Here is a 24,176-nt window from a genome sequence, read left to right as displayed (position 1 = left end):
TATGCGGGAGGAGATAAGAAAATAAGAGGGTAATGATTTGTGCTAGGGTTGAGCCGCGGGAGAAAAGAAGCAGACAATATACATCCCGTCTCTCGAGTTGCCACCAACTCTCTCACGACGTAGTATCTATGGGTCACAAGGAATGGGCCTGGTGGGTGCTGGATTCCACTGTGGTTTTCCTTTTGGTTACTTATAAAGTGATTAAGTCTCTCCCAAGGCAAGAATGGGTTAGTCGATGTGTTCTGCTGTGGACGGAGGAGTTTAAATGCAGTATGGAATCTTGCTTGAATATAGTAGAATATTTCATTGTGTGAACTACAGCCATATTTGTGTATAATACAATCTTGCTTTTACTAGATTACATACATCCCATGCCTGGGAAAAATGCAACCTTGATTGTGTAAATTACAGCCATGCCATTCTTGTATGAATTGCAACTGTGTTTGTGTAAAAAGGCAGCAGCCTTGCTTGTGTGAAAGGTAACTTCCTGCCTCAAATGCATCCTTGCTTGTGTAGAATACAACCTTGCGTGTCGACCTACAGTGACACATTGAGGTCATTTTTCTTCCCTGGTTAGAGTAGTACAATTTTCACGGTTCGTATATCATTTGATAATTGAGATAATTTTCGCCAAACGTTTTGGTTACTTCGTGTTTCCTTATCTACTTTTCCTATGTGGTTGTTAACCCTTGTGTATGTTTGTTTGCTTGTAGGTGAGTGGAACGGGAGAGAGCTACTGCCACACCTGCCTGTGTTGCTTGCAGACGACGGGAGTGGGAGGTCTTACTAATCTTCAATTCTTTTTCTGGTTCGTAAGTATGTCTTGGTCCTTAAGGACGCCTCGTGCCTGTTACAAGATCATGATCGCCCCCAGCAGCACCATCTCACCGACAGTGTTCACACACTTCGACCTAAGATAACACACACACACACACACACATACACACACACACACACACACACACACACACACACACAGCAGCAAGCGTTGTTGTCACCGCTTGTGTGGGGCATAACCAAGGAGAAGGCCGCTGCTGCTGCTGCTGTTCGTGGTCATAAGTCAGGGCGGAGGCCGGAGCCAGGCTGGTATAAACATACCTGCACGTCCGGATGATCCCTCTGCCCACGCCATGTATGGCAACTGACTCATCCGATTCACGGGAGACGAGGCTGATATGCCTGGGTGTGGAGGGGTACCGCTGCCCTAGCCTCCGAGACCCCTCCAGTCCCTGGGTATGGGTAGAGGGGTACCACTCGCCTCCTGCCGCGCCTTACCATAGCCTGGGAGTGGAGAGGTACCACTCACCTCCTCCAGACTCCTCGCCATAACCTGGTGGGAGTCCAGAGGTTACCAGTCTCTTCCTCCCGCCCCCCACCATTAGTCTGTGTATGTAGGGGGTACCGCTGCTCCCTCGCCATGACCATCTCTCATTTCAGTTCACTCCCATCCTCCTCCTCAGGCTCCTCCCTCACCCTCCTCCTCCTCTTCCCCTTCCTTTCCCCCTTTTCCTTCATCTCCTCCTTCACCCCGTCTCTCGCCCTCCTCCAACTTTTCCCCTCACTGTCTCGACTAATACCCTCCCTCCACACAACCACTGGCTGGTCGTGCACCGCTTGTCATATGGCTTTACTTCTTTTGAAATATCTCCGGCATTTCTCACTGTACTATCCTTTATATTTTCATCTCAGGGATTATTTAATGATGCAATACATCTCCATAAATTCATATGATAGTATTATATATATATATATATATATATATATATATATATATATATATATATGTAAGAGTATGCGTCTTTAAAACAGCAGACCACCATGCTGAACTGTGTTTGTCGAACACTCGTATTAACTGTATCTCGCAGAGGTAACACACGGAGAATAATACTGCTTAAAAGCCCGATATATCATCGCGGGATTACACCAGACTCATGCGTGACAAATGATTCTGTATTTACACCACAGACCGTCCGTGTGGTGAGGGGTAGTAGCGTTTACAGCATGTGAACCGAGGAAGTTATATTCCTCACTGTGTGATGTAAATGACTATACCAGAGATGGCGCTGCCTTAACCCTTTTAACAAGACGGCACGACCCTTGAGAAAGACGCTACGACTCCTTTAGGACGATGGAACGACCTTAAGGTATGTATGATGACCAGGACTTCGACCTGACTTACTGAAGCTTAAGAGGGCCACCATGCCATCATACTCAGAGGTCGTGACGTCGTGGTGATGGGTCGTACCGTCCCCATGTCCCAAGGGGCTTAATGAATTGGTGAAAACTTTTGTCGACGACGACAAGAAAAAGAGAATATGAAACTTCCCTTATTGTTTATGTTTTTCATACTTCAACAGAGGCAAACTTGAGACTTTTGCTTTCCCAGAGCATACAAGGGACCCCTGATGCAGCGGCCACGAGAACTTTTAATGATCAAATAAGACATCCTCAGCGTTCCCGAAGAACCCTGGCCCCGCCTCTGACCCCCTCACCTCCCCTGTGACTCACTTTGGACTAACATGGTGGTTCCATCATTCGCTACCACGTCGACTCTCAGAGATCTGGCTCCGTTGCCGTGTTTTGCTCCCAGCGTCCTCACCTCACGGTATGACGTATACAGACGGTCCCAAAAGTTCTGTTTAGTCATCAGAACGTAGCATGTTCGCGAAACTTACCTGGAAATACGCACATGGACAGAACTAGTTCATAACTTAGTCCCCGCTGGATGGATGACTAAGTAGCATGTGCAAATCAGGTCGGCTAATTAGCTGAAATCCAGTGGTAAACACCAGGATGAAATGTTATTTAAGAGTCTGGGGCCCTCGGGCATTTTCGCCCGCTACCGGCAGATATGTGGAATACCTTGGAAAGCCATTAGATTGATGAACAAGTTTCAAAGGGAAAGGAAAACTCTCCAAGAAGTACCGGAGTATCCAAGTTTGCATAACGTATAATGATTATGAACCCGCAGCATTAGATATCCTTTGAAGCCCAAGCTCTCACCAGAGAGAGTGGTGGTGTACTAAGCTGGGAGGGATAGACGATAAACCCCGCCCGAGCCAGTGTAAGAAAGGTATGTAGGTGTTAGAACCTTCGTTAATCTTGATGTCTAAGTTAGAAACTTCGTTAATCTTGATGTCTAAGTTTGAATTTTCGTTAATATTGATGTCTCTGAAGTTAGAACCTTCGTTGATCTTGATGTCTAAGTCAGAACCTTCGTTAATCATGATGTCTGAAAGATACAGGTGTATGAAACCAGTATTTTCTAACTCACTGAAGGGCGAGTACACCATTTTGGAAAACACCTGTGCGAGATAACACAGTAATTAACGTAACTGATGAACTGAATGAGTGGGCAGGCTCTGAGATCAGTCCTGTGAATTGTGCAGTAGGAGTAGACGGTTGTCTCATACCCACAGTGTTTCCAGCAGCTTCACTCGGGCTTTGGAAATATCACAGAACCCACCTGTAAAGACGGCAGTAATTCCTGAGCCATAAATGTTCTACACAATGGCATATCCCTAGGACTTCCACGTTTAGTGGGGGTCCCAGCTCAGGGGCCTCATATTAACCTCCTCTCTCAGCCCTCCTCTGTGCGTTCAGCCACGCCAGCATTAATATCCTGCCTTCCTGGACGCCCTTGAGCATGATGGTACGTTCCTGGAGCACGACTGCTCAAGGCCTGAGCCTTTGACCTGACCCGTTATGGATCAGATCAAAGGTCACGCCATAATACCCGAGGATCGTAATCGTTGTGCCTCAGGGTTGGGACTGTCGTGCTTAAGGATCGTACCGTCGTGCGTAGGGATCGTATTGGCGTGCTTAAAGGATCGTATCGTTCTCCTTAGGGATCGTACTGTCGTACTTAGGGATCTTAACGTCGTGTTTAGGCATCGTACCGTCGCGCCTAAGGATTTTATCGTATCCCATTTTATTGTGCTTGCAGAGCCAGTATGATCAACCTTGCACAGAGCCAGTATGATCAACCTTGCACAGAGCCAGTATGATCAACCTTGCACAGAGCCAGTATGATCAACCTTGCACAGAGCCAGTATGACCAACCTTGCACAGAGCCAGTATGATCAACCTTGCACAGGGCCAGTATGATCAACCTTGCACAGAGCCAGTATGACCAACCTTGCACAGAGCCAGTATGACCAACCTTGCACAGAGCCAGTATGATCAACCTTGCACAGAGCCAGTATGATCAACCTTGCACAGAGCCAGTATGACCAACCTTGCACAGAGCCAGTATGACCAACCTTGCACAGAGCCAGTATGATCAACCTTGCACAGAGCCAGTATGATCAACCTTGCACAGAGCCAGTATGATCAACCTTGCACAGAGCCAGTATGATCAACCTTGCACAGAGCCAGTATGATCAACCTTGCACAGAGCCAGTATGACCAACCTTGCACAGAGCCAGTATGACCAACCTTGCACAGAGCCAGTATGATCAACCTTGCACAGAGCCAGTATGATCAACCTTGCACAGAGCCAGTATGATCAACCTTGCACAGAGCCAGTATGATCAACCTTGCACAGAGCCAGTATGATCAACCTTGCACAGAGCCAGTATGATCAACCTTGCACAGAGCCAGTATGATCAACCCCGGGAATATTTTAGTAGTAGTTTTGGAAGGAGTTCTCTGCTCTGACATCTAAGTTTTATGTACTTTGTGATGGAGCTCATTTCTCTCTCCTCTCTCTCTCTCTCTCTCTCTCTCTCTCTCTCTCTCTCTCTCTCTCTCTCTCTCTCTCTCTCTCTCTCTGGTGGCGATGCTTTCGAGTGTGTCGATGTAAAGATCATTTTCGTTTCGACACTTGCTGAGGAGAGGGAGATGTGAGTAGTGTGTTGATGATGAAGCGAACGTCTTTTAAGATATTGTGTAGTAACATCTGGTGAAGGAATTGTATGTTTACTCTTCATCTCAAGGTGGCTGACCCCATTTTTGACTATTTCAGTCGTGGCATCAAGTCTTACAGCGAGGTATGTTACAGTCTAGGTTCCACTAGATCTCCCTGTTCTCCAGCTGACTGCTGTATAGTAAACCCATCCCAAATAGCCTCGTGGATGACTTCCAGGCGTGTTTTCCAGACGAGGTGAGCGCCAGTAGATTTGAGACACAGATTATGTTTACAAACGACGTGGTTCTGTTGCCCTCAAGGCCACTGAGGAATCCTGAAGCATGTATACGATGCGATAGATTCGGCTCAAGGAGGATTACGGTACAATTTACGAGCATATAACATGATGACGTGATACTCCAGCTCTCCGTATGCGCGAACCTTACGATGTCAACGGAGCTCTTGTTACCCCACGGACACTTCGGGTCGAGTCCAAGCTGTTGAGGCAGGTCGTTTAGTCGACCAGATGGTTGGAGGTCGTGTAACCACCACAGACAGCCCGGCTGGTCTGGTGCAGTGTGTAAATACTTGCACAGGCACTTCTTTAATTTCGCCACTTTACACACTGCAGTGCTTTCTGTTGGCTGCCAGGTAATGTGTTGAATATTCTCGGGGCCACGTAGACCTTCATCTTTTTTCCTTCAGTCTTGTGATTTATCACACCTTTTGACTTCATTTAACAGAGTATTCCTTGCCCATCGTGCCATCATGGAACTGGTATTGAGGATAGGTTGCGGCCCATGTCTCTTACGGTTTCCCAGTTGTAAATAATGATATACCTCCCCTGTCTGCGTTCCAGTGAGTGCAGGTCACTGATTCCATTCTTTTTCCTGTAGTCCGGATCCTTTTACAAAGTCAGTCAGGGCTGTGAGAGATCTTTTCGCACCGTCTGACTCAACATATTTTTGCCCGACCTGAAAGGTGACATCAGCACACGAAGAACATCATGACTTCTCTTTCCCTTCCCCCAGCCCCTCTTGTCTTGAAGGTTCGCAAGATCCAGCCCACCATCATCTTGGAAGAGGCAACCGTTGTTGCGTTTTGAGTTTGTGTGAAGGTGAGGTCTTCAGGCATTGTTACTCCGCGGTCTTTCTCATCGTTCACTCGTGACGTGATGGTAGGTCTCTGTATCTGTGCAGTATGCAGTACCGTCAGTAATTTCTACACTCTTCCTGTACTGGAGGAGTTGGAGATCCCTTTCTTTTGAAAGACATTGTAAAACCCTGACATGTATTTGCGTCAATGTCAGATATTAAGAATGAGGCACAGTAGGGGGAGGGGGTTGAGTTCCTTGGGGAACGGAGATTTCTAATCTTGGAGGCGATGGAAATAGCCTGGTTTAAAGGAGTGTGTTGTGATCTGTTAATTAAAGAAATGCATATCAATCTTCCATTTTTTCGGGAGCCGGGAAGGAGGTGCCAGACCAGAGGAGGGGTATGGGATTAGGGAAAGGGGGCGCAGAGATGTGGGAATAGGGCAAATGGGAGCAGAAAAGAGGGTTCGGCGTCAAGATGGGGAGTGAAAAGGAAAAAAATAATAGCAAATGAACATATACATGAAATATATATGACATGATAATGGGACAGTAGTAATAGAAAAACGGAGAGATTGATATAAAATGGTAATTAACGTCTACAAAATAGACACAATGGATGGTGCGAGATGAATACACAAGTTATTCAGGAGAAGGTAATCACGTGTATTGTACGTTACGAAAGGAGGAATTATCACTTTACATATGTTGTGAAAGAGGAGTCAGAGGATATATCAGAACCCAGTTAAGGAATGTCTCTATTATCTCTCTCGTTCTCGCATATCTCCTACAGACCTACCATTACTGGAGCCTCTCTAAGATCATTGTGCCCTCGATACTCAAGCCCATAACAGTTAACTCCTTCCCACACAACAGCTGGAAGCAGGAATTGGGCTGTATCAGGCGATTATTCTTTTTATATAGTGAGATCGAAAATGGTGAAGCGGGCGACAGAACTGCAAAACATGATTCAAAAGAGAGAGGGACTGCGTTTTTGGGAAATGGGAGCATAACCGATAAGAAGAATAGAAGGCACAGTGAAGTTCGTAAGAGATTGATACGTGATTCATATAGACGGATGTAAGAGAAAAACACACTTATCACACACCAATAACCATAGACGAAGAGAAGGTAGACCAAACCAACAAAGAAGCAAGGCTCATCGCTGTGCACCGCAGGGGTACAGAAACGGAGGCATTTTGTCTCGGAAATTCTAAGCAAGAGTCGACCATTTCGACAGAGTGAAAAACAGAGAGAAAAAAAAGAGCAAAAGAAAACCTTTCGGTAAACTTTCACCACAGATCCTCATCAAATGGCGTGAACTGTTTCATACATACGACAACACTCAGCCTAGGTCTTGCATGGTACACAGAGAACGAAGAATTTCCATTCATTGAGACGGTCTGCTGAGGTCTGGGGTGGGGGTTGGGGGAGAGGAAGAGTTATCTCCAGCCAACATGGATACCCCTTATGAAGACAACCTCCCAGTGAAATGACTTCATCGTGAGGTAATGGATTCGAAACGAGACGTACACAGGAGTGGTTAGTTTGAACGTCGAAGACTCGTGCTATTCAGAGATGCTTAAAGACCTCAGAGGGATGTGGTGGAAAAGTCAGTAAAGCAGGATTAGTTCTTACTCTCATTTAGAAGCTAGCGGATGAGAGATACAGGAAGTAAGAAACAATTAAAAGAATGAAGAGTCTCGTCTTGATAATCTTGGAAGCTCAGTCCCCAAATGTAATCCTTCCAGGAGATTTCCAGCTGCCACAGGCCAGGATGGAGATGGACAGGGAACAACGTTGGAGCCAAGAACCTTCCCCCAGCAGAGGGTTTAGATGCGCGGGAGCAGGGGGCAGGATTGTGGGAGTGGGACCAGGGGACAGGGTTGTGGGAGTGGGAGCAGGGGACAGGGTTGTGGGAGTGGGAGCAGGGGGCAGGGTTTGTGGGAGTGGGACCAGGGGACAGGGTTGTGGGAGTGGGAGCAGGGAGCAGGATTGTGGGAGCAGTGGGTGAATTTGTGGAGCACTTAGAGAGAGAGAGAGAGAGAGAGAGAGAGAGAGAGAGAGAGAGAGAGAGAGGGCACTTGCATGACGAGAGAGCAGGGAAGGAACGAAATAGAGGAAGGAAGGCGATTGACGTTTTGGTAAGGGGAAGAAGGAAGAAGGAAGATGAGAAGATGAAGGAAGGCGGAAGAGTGTTCAGTAGAAAGGAAGTCTCAGTATTAGAGGAGGAGGAGGCTGGCTGTGTGCTGAGGATGGAAGGATCTGAGGAAAGTGGGAAGCTGAGGATAGTGGTATCTGAGGAAGGTGGTAGCTGAGGAGAGTGGAAGGAACTTAAGGAAGATGGGAGCTGAGGAGGACGAAGACTGAGGAGGGCCGGAGGTGAGGAAGGACGGAGCTTGAGAGGAGGGAGAGAAGCTGAGGAGGAGACGATGGAAGACCCACCGTCTGAGGGCTGAGTGCATCCTGTCCTCATACTGACTTTAGGTGATGAGATTTTGGTGGCCTCTCACTTCTCTCGACGGCCATTACTGCCTTCACCATCAGTTATTTACCCCACCATCGACTCGTTCCACCACTCCCATTACCCTCAGTTATTCCCTTCATTATTCACACGGTCCATTAGTTCCTTCAGTATATATTTACTTGTCCTCGTCCATCTGTCCAAATGCGTTCCATCACTATACCATCATTGTAAGATTTAGGATCTTAACTCTTTGTGACGCTCTGATTGTACCTCACTTTCGGTACGCTGTTCATTTAAGGTCTCCAGACCTGATAGAAGATGGAGAGAAACTAAAACGAGTTCAGAGATAAGCTACGATACTAATCCTTTCAGTCAGAAATAAGCCTTTTGAGGATGGATTCTGTGACTTAGTATTATTATTTTAAATTAATGTGATGTGATGTTGTGTCCAGCCCTAGTGTCACCGTTTGTAGAATTGATACGGCTTTATCCCCGTTCATATCTTCCTAAAGAATTTCAAAGCAGTATTTTGTTTCCACAGTATATGACGGTGTATCTTCTCATCTCTTTTTCTTGGCCGTTGAGCCGGAGGGAGAGGTGGGGTGGGTGAGATGCCTCCTGCTCTACTATCCAGTTTCTGCCGCGATCTACGCAAGGTTATCTGATATCGTCGCCATGAAGCGTCATTTCTCCTGTTATCTCTCCTTCCCATGTACTCCCTCACCTTCCATCACTCTTATATCCCCCCATCACCCTTTACACGCTGACTATCCTTCATATCCCACTAGCGTTGCACTTCATCTTCACTCTATCACCGCCAAACCTCGTCACCCTTAATTCCCCACAGCATCTTCTCCCTCATCAGCGACCACTCCTTGCCAACCATCACTTCCCTCACCATTCATCGCAGTTGACCACATTGCTCACCATCAGTTCACCGTTTGTTTGTCACAGTACCATGTCATTTTCGATTGTACTTTACTCTCTTCATGACATCCATCACTCTCCTCACTATCCTCACACTGTGTCATTTATCTTACCTTCCATTCCTTTCATTGCCATCCTGCAGCTCCCATCACCATATCTGCCACTCACCATCGGTTACGTCCATTACCATATTCATCACCGTGTCTCTCTGTCACCATCCATACGTCACGTCCAGTCATCATATTTGACCCTCACCATTTGACACTTCCATCACCATGTCTGCGTTCACCATCCTCCATCACTTCCATCACAGTATTTGTTAATCTCATCATTAGCCACTTTCATCACCATATCTTCCGTCACGATCGGTCACATCCATCACCATATCTGCCCTCTCGACCGTCTCTTCCATCGTCATAACTACCTTCAAGCTGCCTTCCTCCCTGGCCGCTCCTCATGCAAAGAATTTTGACAAGAGCGGCCTCGTCTTCCTCGTCAGTCTCTCGAGAGTTGCTCTCTCTCTCTCTCTCTCTCTCTCTCTCTCTCTCTCTCTCTCTCTCTCTCTCTCTCTCTCTCTCTGTGGAGAATTCCAGTGGAAATTGATGAGAGCTCTAATAATAGTTCTTTGCATATTGCCAAAATTATGGAAATTTAATTGAGAGGCAAGAATTAGCAGTTACTCTCGTTGCGAATGTAAAATTTTCACGGCGTATTAAATTTATTTTCAGCTGTTGAGTGAAAAGAATTAATAATGTGTCCCTACCTCTATGCAGTTTACTGGAATTGTTAATTCATCTTTCGAAAAATGAGTTATTAAGGGAAAAAATAGTTATGGTTTTCATTGTTTTAGTCGAGGTTCGAGTGAGTCTTATGACATTCAAGACTGTGGTGCGAGATCATTCACTTCGTTCATCCTACATGTCTGTTCGTCCATTCATCATGAAAAATGTATTCATTCATGCTCGACAAAGCCCCACAGTCTTTATTGAATCGTTTTATATATATTTTCACATTCGAGCACTCCATCTGTCATTTTGTGGGGCCATGAGCGGGTTTAGTATTCAGAAACCAAGCGTCGCATTTGGCCAGATTATGATGGCCATGTTGGGATAGTCCTCGTCTATCCTAAGATGAGACGAAACGGCGCATCAGACTCTTACGTGCGTCGTTATGAAGAATTTCCCCGTCAGTCCCGACACTGACACACATGAAAGTCGTAAGGCATCCGTAAGGAGACATAAGGAGCTACTTGAACGGAGCAGCACGAAGATCATAACGCGTCCGCAAAGTAACAATAAGGAGCTGCGTAGACAAGACCGACCCTCCCAGGCACCAAACATGGTGAGGCGGACGCAAGGTAACATAAGGAGCTACTTAAGATAAACCAAAGCTACTAGACACGAGCCAGCTTGAATCACGGAACTCTTCATTAAAACATGTTTAATTGAGGAGATAAGATGCGAGGAAGGGCTTGCCAAGGCTGGCATTCTAAAGTGGACCAACTCTGCCTCACATCAAAGTCTCTCATCTACATAAACCTTCAGGAACTTGCGTCCCGCTGGACATCAATATTCTTGCCCTGAAGAATTATGCATACGGCGGGACCGTGTGGTAAGATTGGGTAATTTAACCTTTATACATCGGGGACACATGGTTAGCATTGCTGTATTTTTTGTTTAGTTATGTGTGTGTGTGTGTGTGTGTGTGTGTGTGTGTGTGTGTGTGTGTGTGTGTCTCAAATTAGTGTTGTGGTGCGAATGTTTGTACCGTCACGGATTTCTTAGTTATGTGTCGCCCATCAAGTGTTTGTTAGTATGTGTTAGTGTCGTCCTGAGTGTGATATTAAATATCGTTCATCTTTCACTTGCGAAGCTCTGTGTGTGTGTGTGTGTGTGTGTGTGTGTGTGTGTGGCATTGTCAGTGCGTCACTGTGTGTGTCTGTGATTTTCTAGCGTCTAGAAAGTGTGTTTGTGTCCCTCGTGACTGTCATTTATCCAGAGCTTGTAATGGTAACTGCGTGCCACAAACTGCACCAAGAACCACATCATTAAGACACGAATGATCACCTCGTAAAGTCTGCTGTGTTCGCGGTTACGCACACTTGGAATATTTAATCCTCGTTGTAGACATATTCCTCCGATAATCCGATAACCAATTATCTCTGCCATGTATCGGACTCTGATAACTCATATGGATGAGAAAAAAATAATGCCCTTGATGGACGCGGGGTAATACAAGAACCTGTGTACTCTCGGGTAGGTATCTCATTACGTTGATTTTTAAAGGCACAATTTTCCCCCGACATAATGTAATTCGGTCTCAGACGATTTGTCTTTTTCCGTCATTTGTTGGAGTGTTTAGGCGATGAGAGGAAGAAGAGGTTGGACTCGGGAGGTGAGGTAGGGAAGCAAAATAATGTGGCTGTGAAGCTGCTGTGATGTTCCTGTCTCTCATCAGTCATGCTGTATGAAGCCAGCAACCTGGAGATCAACAAACACCCGGTATAAGTTCTCCCGCAAAACACAAGTAGTAGTCGCAGTCAGTATTCAGATAGTAATAACACACACACACACACACACACACACACACACACACACACACACACACACGTACCAAAATGATATCTACAGAATTCACATCAAAATTGAGTTCACCTCTCTATATTTTCTTTCTCAAGTGCTACCAGAGGCAGGAGCCGCCTAGCAGTAGTTTGGAAGCACTTAGGTTCCTGTGGTGGGTGGGTGGGTGTGCAGTTCCCAGCACCTCACTGCGTGGTATGAGTGTATATCTAGCGTTACTCTTTGTCTTGTGTGACAAGACCGTCGTAGCTCGGACTGACAACATACCGCAGAAGTGTACGAGTAAACTACGCGACCTCCTTACCCCAGGAAACCCAAGTGAAGTGATTGATTACACAACCACAGGAACCCTTCTCCTGCAGCTTCGAGGCTTCACCTCCAGTCAGAGGCCGGGAAACAGATGCAGTGTAACAAGAGCTTGCCGGCGGAGTCCGGTAGCATCAAAAGTACCTTGAATGGAAAGGTGTCGATCATGAGTGTGAGAGTATTTGACGTCACTTCATGGCATCGGTTTATGACATCACAGTATGTGACATCAGTTACTGACATCACACGATGTGGCACCGTCATGCGGTTCAACACCCGCATGTGACGGCTTACGGTCAGACCATCGCTTTAGTGTTGCTAAGTGTGTTATGTAAGAGGCAACCAGACAGCCAGGTGTGTTATCAAGTAAGTTATGTGACGCAGCCAACAAGCCAGCTGTGTTCTCTCGTATGCTATGCGAAGCAGTCGCCCTAATAACGTATGTTCTTGTAGTATGCTACGTGATGGAACCGTCCTCAGCTGCCAGGTTTTATCTTCCGGTGTTCCACAAGCGAAGTTATGCAAGTCATCAGGAGTTGTTTCCTTCGACATGCACAGGGTTACAACCCGCGAGCCGCCAGCACGAGGAACCTGGCCATCATCACACTCAGGCTTGGCTTAAGTCGTTTAGCCCGGCTGGAGCGCGTGTGCTACTGGTAAAACAAGAAAACGGCTTTACTTAGCCGTTGACCAGATCCCCCGTGATAAACCACAACCAGGTTTTAACAGTAGGTAGTTTTTTCACACAAAGTTTTTTCCCTCCCTTCTTTCTTCTATCTTACTGACTTTTCTAAGAGACAGATGTATTTCTCGTCTTATCATCAGCCGCAGATATTCTTTTTTTTTGTATTTAATGGCGTGTTGACATTGTTTGTATATTTATTCTGTCCTTTTGTATCGAATGAGTTGGAGGGAGGGAGGACGCAGCGGGCTCCGTCGACGAAGGAAGCCCGAAGTTTGAAGGCGGATCTTGAATTTTGATCTTTGTTTGAAAACAGTATGAATCCAAAGTTGAACATTTGTCCTGCAAAAGTTAAAATGAGTTTCGTCCAACTGGCGGAGTTGTCCCACTTTATATCCAAGCAACGGAGAAATTACGGCAAATGGTCTAGTCCAGCGTGACAGTTCCTCGAAGTCCCTTGTTATTAAAAACTCCCTTTCTCCCTCCCCTCCCCCCCCCTCTCTCTCTCTGTCTCCCTCACAAGCGATATAACCCAAGCCTTCTTCCATCCACCTTTATCAAAGGAGCCGAGTCGCTGGCTCTCCATCATTACGCACCTGATGAACTAATAGAACTCGTTGGAACTCCCACCAACTTGTTCTTTCTTCCCCTCTTTTTCTCTCACTTAGGCCTCGTTCTGTTACCCTTGGTGGTGGTGGGTGGTGGTGTTGGAGATGGTGTCAGTTGCGACCAGCCGGGGGGGTAAGAGGGAGGGCAACGCCTGGGTTGACGTGGATGGTGGAGGACCTCCCGTCTGCTGATGACGACGAAGGTGTTGATGACGAAGATGGTCGTGATGATGACGGACATGGATGATCAGCAAACTAGAGTAAAGGGGGAAGAAAAGAGGGAGGAGAGGGGGGGACCAGTGAATGATAATTATCAAAGAATACATGAAACGAAGATAAACGAAAACATGGAAGGAAAAGGGAAGAAGATAGGGGCAAAGATAGAGAAGGATTTAAGTGAGGACGAAGAAATGTAAAGAAGAAAGAAGACACCTCAGGAAGCAGCTTTAAGCAGGCAGGACAGGATGCCACAAAACGCACACTATCAGGGAGGAGATAAAGGAAGGAAGGAAGGAATAAGTGGAAAACGTTATTGTTAGTTTGGAAATTTTGGTGAGATGTGAAGATTATCCCGAGAGCCAGACACTGTGGTAAGAGATGAACACTTTCGTGAGAGGGGAACATTGTGGTGAAGCTTGAACGTTGTGGAGAGAGGGGGAAACGTTGCGATGGGAGGGGAGCATTGTGGGGAGAGGGGAGCATTGTGGTGAGAGGGGAAACAATGTGGTGATTGGTGAACGTTGTGGGGAAAGTTGAACATTGTGGTGAGAGATTGATATTTTGGTGAGAGGTGAACATTGACCGTGAAGGAGTTGAACACATTGGCGAGAAAAGAGCCCTACCGAAAATGAACATTATGTGTAGAGATGAACATTACAGTGAGGGAGATGCCCTTAAGTTAGACCTTGCATTGATTTTGGAGGCTAGTCTGTCCCGCCCACTCTGCCCAACACTCTTAAGCAGGGACCAGGGTGAACCATACTATTCCTCTGATCAGTTAAAACCTATCTGAGGCGGCAGCTTACAGGTCTGCGCACCCAGAAGAGGCTCGATGATCAGGTACAATTTGTACTTGAACAGTGGGCGTTTTGCCGTCTAGGTCTCGTACATAGATAACCTGAATGATAGGAGTAGCAGCAGGGCACCACTGGATTCAACCAGCGTGTTCTTAGATTTCTCTGCTGGTTGTTCCATTATGTGTATAACATCGAAAAGAACGGCGTTGGAGAATTCCAGGTACCTGATAATTACAGTCTAAACTCATCGTAATTATGACACCATTTGCTTTTAGAAGTCTGCCGTGTCCTCCAACGTGTCATTATGATTTTAATTTCTTTTTTTACCCTTTAAGCCATATTGGGGACTGGGTCTTTAAGTTTGATGTATAAATCTCAATTCCTTCACAAGTAACAAATTCTAAGAAATTTCATTCGTTCGCAGTTGCTTTGTATTTGCGATGGGGTCTTTGTGGAATTTCCTTTCTCTGAAATTCCGACCGGTTTGAAAGGTTGTGTTAACACACTGTAAAGGTATTGTAGTCTAGAGGTTGTTAAAGTGCTGTGGAAAGCGCTACCATCAGCTTTCCCTCACTCGTCTTGAAGGGCCGCTGAGTCCTTCTCTGCAGTTGATCACCGTTGCTTTGGGGGTGTGGTGGGACCCTTTGCCCTAGTGAGCAGTTCATCTTCTTGTACTCCTCTCCTACATGATGTATTCATGCTTTTGTCCGATATCCTGTCCATGGAAGAGTTGGACACACAAGTGAGTTGTGGACATTTTGGTGAGCAGTGGACAGTTGTATGAGGATGTAAAGCTAGAAGTTGGACGTCATGCTGATAGACGGCGAGTTTTAACAGGACGTGGTTATTGTGATGAGAAATGGACATTATTCCGAGAAGCGAACAGTTCTGATGGAGACAAAGATTGTAGTTAGAAGTGTACCATCTTACGATGGTTTAGGAGATCCACTCCCATTAACTTGATCTGTGGGAGTTTACATTATCTTACAGTTACCTTACGATGGCTTAGGAACCCTTCGTTGCCAAACAGCTTAGTTTAGGATCATACCTTACCTCACCTCACGATGGCGTCCGAGGTCTTCTACCCCGACGGCTTCGTCTTAGACCGTAGGTCACTTTACGTATACCTAACGGAGGCTCGGTCTCCCGCCGAGCTGCCAGGTTGTTACCCTGTACACTCAGGCTGTTGGGGGCGGCCGTCGCCACCCGCTGGGCCTTCGTACCCACATATTTCCCTGTTTGGTCTAAACACACACTTTAACCACCTGTGTAGAACGTTTTTGGAATATGGTATACCATTCTCTGTCCATCGTGGCGCTTCTTAAAGTTACAAGTGTTATAGCTGGGGATACTGTTGTCCGGTTGTCTGTCCAGTGGGATTCGTCAGCAGTTCTGAGGTGATGTCGACAGCGGATAAGTGCTGGGAGAAGAGTCGGGCAGGCTGCAGCACCAGCAGTATAGTTTACCAGACTACAAACACTCTTGTACCACACAGTGAAAACAGTGCATAAATACCCGCGAGATGTGAACTTCCCAGGCGCGCGCGCATGACTTCCCTTCACCCATAAGCACAGAGAACTGATCATTCCCTTCATCGTTGAGACCAGCCGACTCCTCTTGCCATCGTGTGGTGTGCGTGTGGTAGAGGAGGCGTCTGAGGGCGTGGTAAGTATGGGGGCGTGGGGAATATTCGTACAACGGCTATGGATATGGCGATGGCGCTTTTCGTGGGTGTTGGGAACGTCATAGCGGAGTGGTTACGGACGTAGTGGCGTGGGCATGGTCGGCTGGGACCGTCTGCAGCGTGAACCAGGGTAGTGGTGGGCGTGTGTGTGGCGTGCGGTGGGGTAAACTCTCAAGAAGTGGTAACGACATGGAAGATGCGTCCTAGAGAGATAGTTTATGAGACGGGAGGAGGCTGAGGCGGCGGAGGAGGGAAGTGGAAATGAAATAAAGGGAAAACACTTCACGAGGGGAAAGAATGGAGGAGACCCCCTCGACGGCAGGAGGAGGCGGGGAGGGTGCAGGGAAGGGAAGAGGGGAGTCGAAGTAGGGGGCGCTTTTGGAGCAGAGGTTGACGATGGGGACCGTATTGTGAAAAGCAAAGGGGGACTAGGAAGAAGGAATCATAGGGGTTCACAGAGAGAGAGAGAGAGAGAGAGAGAGAGAGAGAGAGAGAGGAGAGAGAGAGAGAGGAGAGGAGAGGGGAAGCAGGACACAAGTGTGGGCGGAGGATTCTGCTGCCTATCCATGGGAAGACGGACGGAAAGAGATCCTGTATTTTTTAGGCTGAGTGGTTATTTCCTGGTAATTGGAGGGTGGAGATTGACGAGGAGTTGTTATTGACTCGGGTTGACGGGGTAGCAGAGGGGAAATGTGTTCGTCTGAGGGGAGAGGGAACCCTCCTGGGATCAGAATAATTCTTCTTTCTTGTGGCTCTTCTGTTGCTGGGATTTTTCTTTCTTTAAAGTTTTGATGATTGGTTGGCTGGCTTCGTAGATAATATATATATATATATATATATATATATATATATATATATATATATATATATATATATATATATATATATGTGTGTGTGTGTGTGTGTGTGTGTGTTTTTGTGTGTGTGTGTGTGTTTGTGTATGTTAAAACGAAGTTGGATTCAATCTACAAGGCGAAAAACGACATAGAGAGAGAGAGAGAGAGAGAGAGAGAGAGAGAGAGAGAGAGAGAGAGAGAGAGAGAGAGAGCAGAGATGATTAGAGAAGCTCTGATTGGATGACTCTCCGCTGAACAGCTGAAGATGGGAATCGCAGTTGGAAAACATACAGAAGACGACGTCATACATAAACTCCGCCATTGCGCTGCGCACCACACAGGGACACAGTCGAGAACGATCACGATATTAAGGGATCATTATTCCCTGGGAAGACATCACAGCTGCAGAAGACACAGGCGAGAATCGCCGGGCGAAAAAAGAGTAAATCACCTCCAGCAGAATCAATAGGGAATCTCAACTCTACTGTATGTACACAGGACTCGGTTCAGCTCGAAAGGTCCTGAACTTTAAAAGGTCTATGAATAAAGGATTCGGCGATAAATCATGAGGCGCTACAGGGAGAAACGTAAGAGGAGATCCCCGACGATGTGCGATCGTGAAGAGTTGAGAAGGTATGTTGATATGAGGCGAGTAAGATTTGATGAACTTTGGCCCCGAGAGAGAAATCCTCGACCTTGAATATCATAATCGGTTGTGGTAATGTTTAATGCCGGAGAGGCACGTGTGATTCAACTTCTTTACGCCGTATAGGGAAGGCTTGCTGTGTTTTGAATAGAAAGGTTTTTGTGTCTGGGACGGTAGCTATTGTGTTTTGAAGGGAAAGTATTGGATTCTGAAGAAAAAAGCTAACTTGTCTTGAAGGGAACGCTTATCTTGAAGAAAGAGCTGACGTTGGAGAGTATAAGTTAGCTGGTACGTCTTGAGGGGAAAGGTGAAGCTGTCTTTTAGAAGAAGGTTAATTGATCTTCATGTGATGGCTTATGGTGAAAATCGAAGGTGTAGTATACCATGAAATGGATATTGGCATTTTAAAAGAATCATGAGAGAAAATATTCTTGCAATCACGAACTTCATTTCTTTACGTTTCATCTTCCTTCCCCTACATTTATCCTCCGCTTGGTACCCCTAACCTTCCTCCTGTCCGTATCTGATATCATGTTATCATTTGATGTTGTCTATAAAGTAAGCCTCGAGTCCTCTTTTTTTTTCTCTCGTGTCCCATCATACACACTGATGCCTGTCCTATGCTCTTTCCTTTTAGTCTCCTGTCCCATGATCATTCCTTCGCTTGAGGACCTCCGCCCATAACTCCCATCTTACCTTAACTTACTCTACAGCTACTTATCTATCTACCCTTGCTTACTCTTCAGCTACCTATCTATCTACCCTGACTTACTCTACAGCAACCTATCTATCTACATATCAACCTTATTACCTGCTCACCCACTTTAGCTCCTTACCCAACACCCACCCCCGTGATGGACGGAGATGGCATCCCCATTTTTCAGACGTGGGCCAAATGAGATTACAGCAGCCAAGATGTTTTCCGTTCCCGCGAGGTGTTCCCGCCATCCCACCCCCCAAACCAGTCCCAGCAGCCGCTCCTCCTTGGCCTGATTCCCTCCTCCTCCTCCCCCTCGTTCCTCACACCTGAGAGACGAATCTTCAAAACTACATACGACAAGTTATCACATCTCTGCCATATCACACTCCTCCCACCCGCCCACTCCATCAAAAACACCGTCTGACTCGCGGTAAAACATCTTGCTATTTGCAGTAATGTGATTGTTATTCGTCTTGAAACTGGAGGTGAAGATTTTTCTTCGCTTCGAGCGATACCAGGTCCTCCTCCTCCTCCTCTTACTGGGAAGGGGAAGGTCTTCATCTGGGAAGAAAGTGTCTTCATCATCCACCACTTGTGTTTGCAACGTCTCGACAGATATGTTCGTCGCCTGCAAGACAAGCGGGGTGGAGTGAGTGGGTGTTGATCTGCGTCCCTTGGAAACATACTTTTGCCCTGGAATAATAAAAAAGGAAATTCTCTCGACTTCTATTCAGGTTGCGGTTCCCAGAATTTGCCCTCATAAATAGTGCTCTATGTCGGCACGAGAGGCATGGATGGCTGTGAAATATATCCAAGAAAATCGAGAAGTATTGAGTTAAAACACTCTGAACATCCGGGGCTAAGACTTTTATCATACATTGCCCTCGGTCAGTACACACAGTATGGACTGTACAGTGGGAATAAAAAGTCCTTGACAAGTGCCGGAAAAGTGTTAGGACACCAGATTGATTGATTTTTGCCGCAGTTTCGGCGAATTTATGATGCATTCTTAATCATAATGTGGGCAGTACCAGACCAGCCTGGAGTATGTGTCACTGACGGGGGACTGAGGCCTGAGCTGAGAGGAACAGCACGGCAGACCAAGCTATGATGATCACAACTCCTGGGCCCTGTCAGTGCATCATGAAATCTTGCTTGTAGACCCATTTTCTTCTGCTTATTTGGAAGAACACGGGATTCTTCTTCTTGTACAACTTCTTAGGTCCGAAGGTTGGTCACAGGTCCGAACCATCGAAAGGTATAGACAAGGTTACTCCTTTTCCTGCTTTTTGTGTATTTGTAATTTTCTTTTTCGTCTACATATGGAAATACTAATTGGTACTGTAGTAGCGAGCTGGTGTGTGTGTGTGTGTTTGTATGGTCCCCTCCGTCGCGTCTCTCTCTCTCTCTCTCTCTCTCTCTCTCTCTCTCTCTCTCTCTCTCTCTCTCTCTCTCTCTCTGACGCCCCTCTAACCTCCGTGTCATTTCATCCTCGCCTCACGGCCCCATTCGTCTTCCTCCCCCGACTGTCTTTCCTGGGGGTGGCCTCGACTTTCTCCAATAGATTCAGCGTCTGATGCCCAGAGGGCAAGACACACAATCTTCGTTCATCGTGGGGAAGGTATTAGAGGAGGTCCAGGAGGCGGAGGGTGTAAGGGAGGGTGAGGATGTTGCACGAACATCTTGGTGGTTGTTGAGGGGGAAGGGAGGGAGGTGGGGGACTCAGGATGGGAAAGGGAGAGAAGAGAGACATGTTAGGAAGCGAGAGGAGAGAAATTGTGTATGGGGGTGGTGGTAGATTAGTAAGACGAGGCGAAATGAGAAAGGGTGAGAGGGAACATGTCAGGTAGGAGGGAAGAGCTGTGAAAGGGTGAGAGAGGTGGCTTAAGTAGAGAGAGAGAGAGAGAGAGAGAGAGAGAGAGAGAGAGAGAGAGAGAGAGAGAGAGAGAGAGATGGTGAGAAAGAGAGGTGGGGAACAAACAAACAAACAAACGGAAGAAGGGAGTTTGAGACGGAGGGAGGAAGAGATATATTGAAAGACTTAGGCAATAGGAGGTAAATTGAAGATGATGATGATGGAGGGAGAGATAAAGAAGAGGTGGTTGAGGGGCAACCAGTGTAAGCTGTAAAACACAGGAATGAGAGTGAGAGAAGAACATGAAAGAGACAGAAACAACAATAATAGGAGCGGAGGGAGATGGACTGTAGCGCAGAGAGGGAGAGGAGTGGAGGAGAGAGGGAAAGGCGTGGAGGAGAGCGAGGGAGAGGAAGGGGCGTGGAGGAGAGCCAGGGAGAGGCATAAGGGTACAGCCGTTATATGCAAATGGAACGGCGTCATTTTTCTCGCTCAAGATATTTTATCCCAGTCATCGACCATTCCTACTCACCTCGGGTCAATAAATGTAAGGAAGATATTGTTAGGCTGTGCAGAGAGAGAGAGAGATGAAAAATATTTTGATATATATATGTATGAAGACATGGTTAATGCAGACACTATACAGAAATTGAAAAAGTTGTACGATCGTAGAGATGCCTGTGTGATCTAACACAACACGGCCAGTTTAAAACTCTTCCCCATACTTTACAAAGAGGTAATCACAGCACACACACACACACACACACACACACACACACACACACACACATACATGTATGTGTATATAGAAGGGTTGTAGACATGGAGGATATGATTAAACAGACCAGTAAAAAAGAATGGGAGAATAATTTCCCTATTCCTGAATGCAAAGGGGTTAGCCTGCGGGCTCTGCTTGTGTGATGGAACGCACACACTACACAGATGTAGCTCTCGCTTGTTTTGGTGATGCAGGATGGTAGTCGAACTCGTTCTGCAAGTCTGCTATGGGCCACAGACCTTTTGGACATGTTACATCCCTCTCATATGTTGTTCTTCCGCGCCCATATATATATATGACACATTCACCTACAATATATGAATCACCATCACGTCATATATTTCCCCCCCACACAGTCCTTTCCCACTGAGCTTATTGGACTGTCTCGCATATCTGTCTCTGATATGATGGGGAAAAAAATGTCATACAGGTCGTGTCCAGGTCAGTACATGTAGAATTTTGGCGACCCAGATTGGAATGACACCATTCATTCCTTCCTTCTCTTGTGCCCAGATAATGTCCCGACCCACCCATGCCATATTGCATGGAGGGACTCTTGCCAGAGGACAAAGCGACCGTCGTCGAACCTTCGTCCATTCCAACTTTTCCCGAGGTAGAGTCCTGACGGGAGGATCCATTTCCTGTCAGGAGCAGCTGCGTCTTGATGACTTTCTGTGACTTGGTCTGCTGCTACCTGCTGCTCCTGCTGCTGCTGCTGCCTCTGATATTCCCTGACAGCCTCCCCTGTGACCTGACCTTGTTCCTGCTTTCTGTAGATGTTAACTCTGGTGTACATGACGCTCGTTCAGGAGGTCTTCTGCGCCCCCAGAGCTCGGTCTGGGACCTTATATATGTCTTTTTTTTCTTTGACCTTTTTTCTGTCACCAGCGGTGCTCCATTTGGTTTGCACCGTCGTCCTCTCGCGATCACACGACGGGTCGTGTTCCCAGGGTCGGGCCGGCGACGTGTCGTCTTGCTCAGGCGCTATCATGGTGTCGTAACAAAGGCAGTTCCCGGGATGGGGTATAACTAGTCAAGAATAGTTAAGTTAGGATGTGCTACTCTACATCTTATCTGGTAAAATCGTCTGGTCGTCGTCTTGTAAACTTCCCCGCCCACAGTCCGGGCTGGACCCAAGGCTCTTGGGTTAGAGTTGCTGGTCAGGTGACCCCATGGAAGCAGAAAAAAAATTGTCCCCCAAAAGAACTCTACTGAAGCGTGTGTGCGTCGCCATCGTGCCCCCCCCCCCCCCCTCTCTCTCTCTCTCTCTCTCTCTCTCTCTCTCTCTCTCTCTCTCTCTCTATATCAGAAAAAAAATCGTAACTTTTTTACTGAATGGGTCGACCTTTCATCAGTGTTCTGCTCAATGCATTTCCTTGAGACCACCAGAAGCTTATTTGTTGGGTGTCCGAATCAGAAGGAAGGGGAAGAAGGATCATTCATGGCTGGCACATGGCTCGGCACCCAAATAAAGTCGTCCCATTGGTAATGATAACATAGGAATATATATATATATATATATATTGGAAAGGGTCACAGTTTTGCGCGTGATCAAGATATTCCTATGAGTCCACGGGGAAAATGAAACACGAAAAGTTCCCAAGTGCACTTTCGTGTAATAATCACATCATCAGGGGAGACACAAGAGAGAAATATAACAGTCAGTTGATATTCATCGAAGAGACGAAGCTAGGACGCCATTTGGTAAACATGTGATTGTCCAAAACATGTTTTGGACAATCGTTCATCTGCGTTCACCTGAGTTGGAACTTCATCAGCCACGTATCAGACTAACTTCGGCATTATCAGCAGACAGTATTCAGGTAGTACTCCTGTCCTTCTGGCAATTCATTTTCACAGATCAAGAAGATCAAATGGTCCGAGGATCAAGCCCTAGGACACACCTCTGATGACCCCAGCCCATTCTGAAACGGCTCCTCTAACATGCGTACTTTGTTCTCTCTAATTAAAGTTCTTTTTCCTTCGCATCCATTGAAAGGGACTCGCCTTTATTCCTGCTTGAAGATCTACATTGTTAGCTGTCCTTCTTTGTGGTACGGTGTCAAATGCTTTCTGATATTCCCATTACACACAGTCCACCCAACCTTCTCCTTTGTCTAAGACAGATCTTCCTCCGATAGAAAAGTTCAAGAGGTTTGTTGTGCATGACCGCATGACCATTCTCTCTAAATCCTGGTAGTCTCTCACTGAGGCAGTTCTTCCTTTCTCTGTGTGTGTGTGTGTGTGTGTAGCCCCACAGGTCTTGCCAGAACAGCTCGGTTGAGCAACACGGCAGCTTGGTGTTTCCAGACGTGAGTTGTGGCGGTAGCAAGCCTCAAGTACCTTCGTATGGTATACGTATACGATGGTTGAGGTTCCATGCTGGTACTAAGAGGGTAGAGATCCTCTGGAACCATCGTAAGGTATACGTCAAGTAAGTTAAGGTTGAGTCTCAGACCCAGCTGAGGAGGAAGAAGACCTTAGGAGCCAGTGTGAGGTATATGTTGATCTTAATAACTTGGAGTTTTATCTGAATATATTTCTTTTCTTCTGCCGATCTTAGATCTCCTACTACTATCAAAGTCTTGTTCTGCTATATTGTCGTGTAATGATTCATGGATTGTCTATATTGTTTACCACTTCTCTAAACTCCATCGTTATGTCGTAGCTCTTCATATTGCTCTCGTTCATTGCCTTACTCGGTCCTTCACTTTTGCATCAGCTGCCAGAGTCCATCCAGACTCTACTGTCCCCTTTAGTTCCTTATAGGTTTTGCAGATTCTTTATTTTTTTTCCTTCACTCTTCCCCCTCACTTCTCTCTCTTCCTTAGCCTCCAATTCTCTCTCTCTCTCTCTCTCTCTCTCTCTCTCTCTCTCTCTCTCTCTCTCTCTCTCTCTCTCTCTCCCACAACCCCTCACGTCTCCCTCCTCTCAACCTTCACTTCACCTTCAGCCCCTCCACTTCATCCCTTCAGTTTCTTACAGACGTTAATGCCCATCTTCTTCACTCTTCATGACCTGCCCTGCCTTACATTTTCCAGAGGCATTCCTCCTCCTCCTCTCCTCCTCCTCCTCCCCCCTTCACTTGCTTGCCTTCCTTTACTCACTCTTTATTTTCTCTCATTACAGAAATACACTTTGAGATCATTT

The 24,176-nt window shown here is 46.5% G+C and overlaps 1 long non-coding RNA gene across 1 annotated transcript in view; it reads left to right on the top strand.

Annotated features, from left to right (window-relative positions):
• Window positions 1-713: 713 nt before the first annotated feature.
• The window catches only part of LOC139755294 (uncharacterized), a 188,305-nt gene continuing 164,842 nt past the window's right edge, over window positions 714-24,176 (top strand). The window contains exon 1 of the long non-coding RNA XR_011714069.1: window positions 714-812. This is a non-coding gene — a long non-coding RNA (uncharacterized lncRNA). The remainder of the gene's footprint in view (window positions 813-24,176) is intronic.

The sequence above is a fragment of the Panulirus ornatus genome, chromosome 19, assembly GCF_036320965.1.
Source record: "Panulirus ornatus isolate Po-2019 chromosome 19, ASM3632096v1, whole genome shotgun sequence".
Lineage (NCBI taxonomy): Eukaryota > Metazoa > Arthropoda > Malacostraca > Decapoda > Palinuridae > Panulirus > Panulirus ornatus.
The sequence above is the reverse complement of the archived record's forward strand: the minus strand, read 5'-3'. Positions and strand labels throughout refer to the sequence as shown.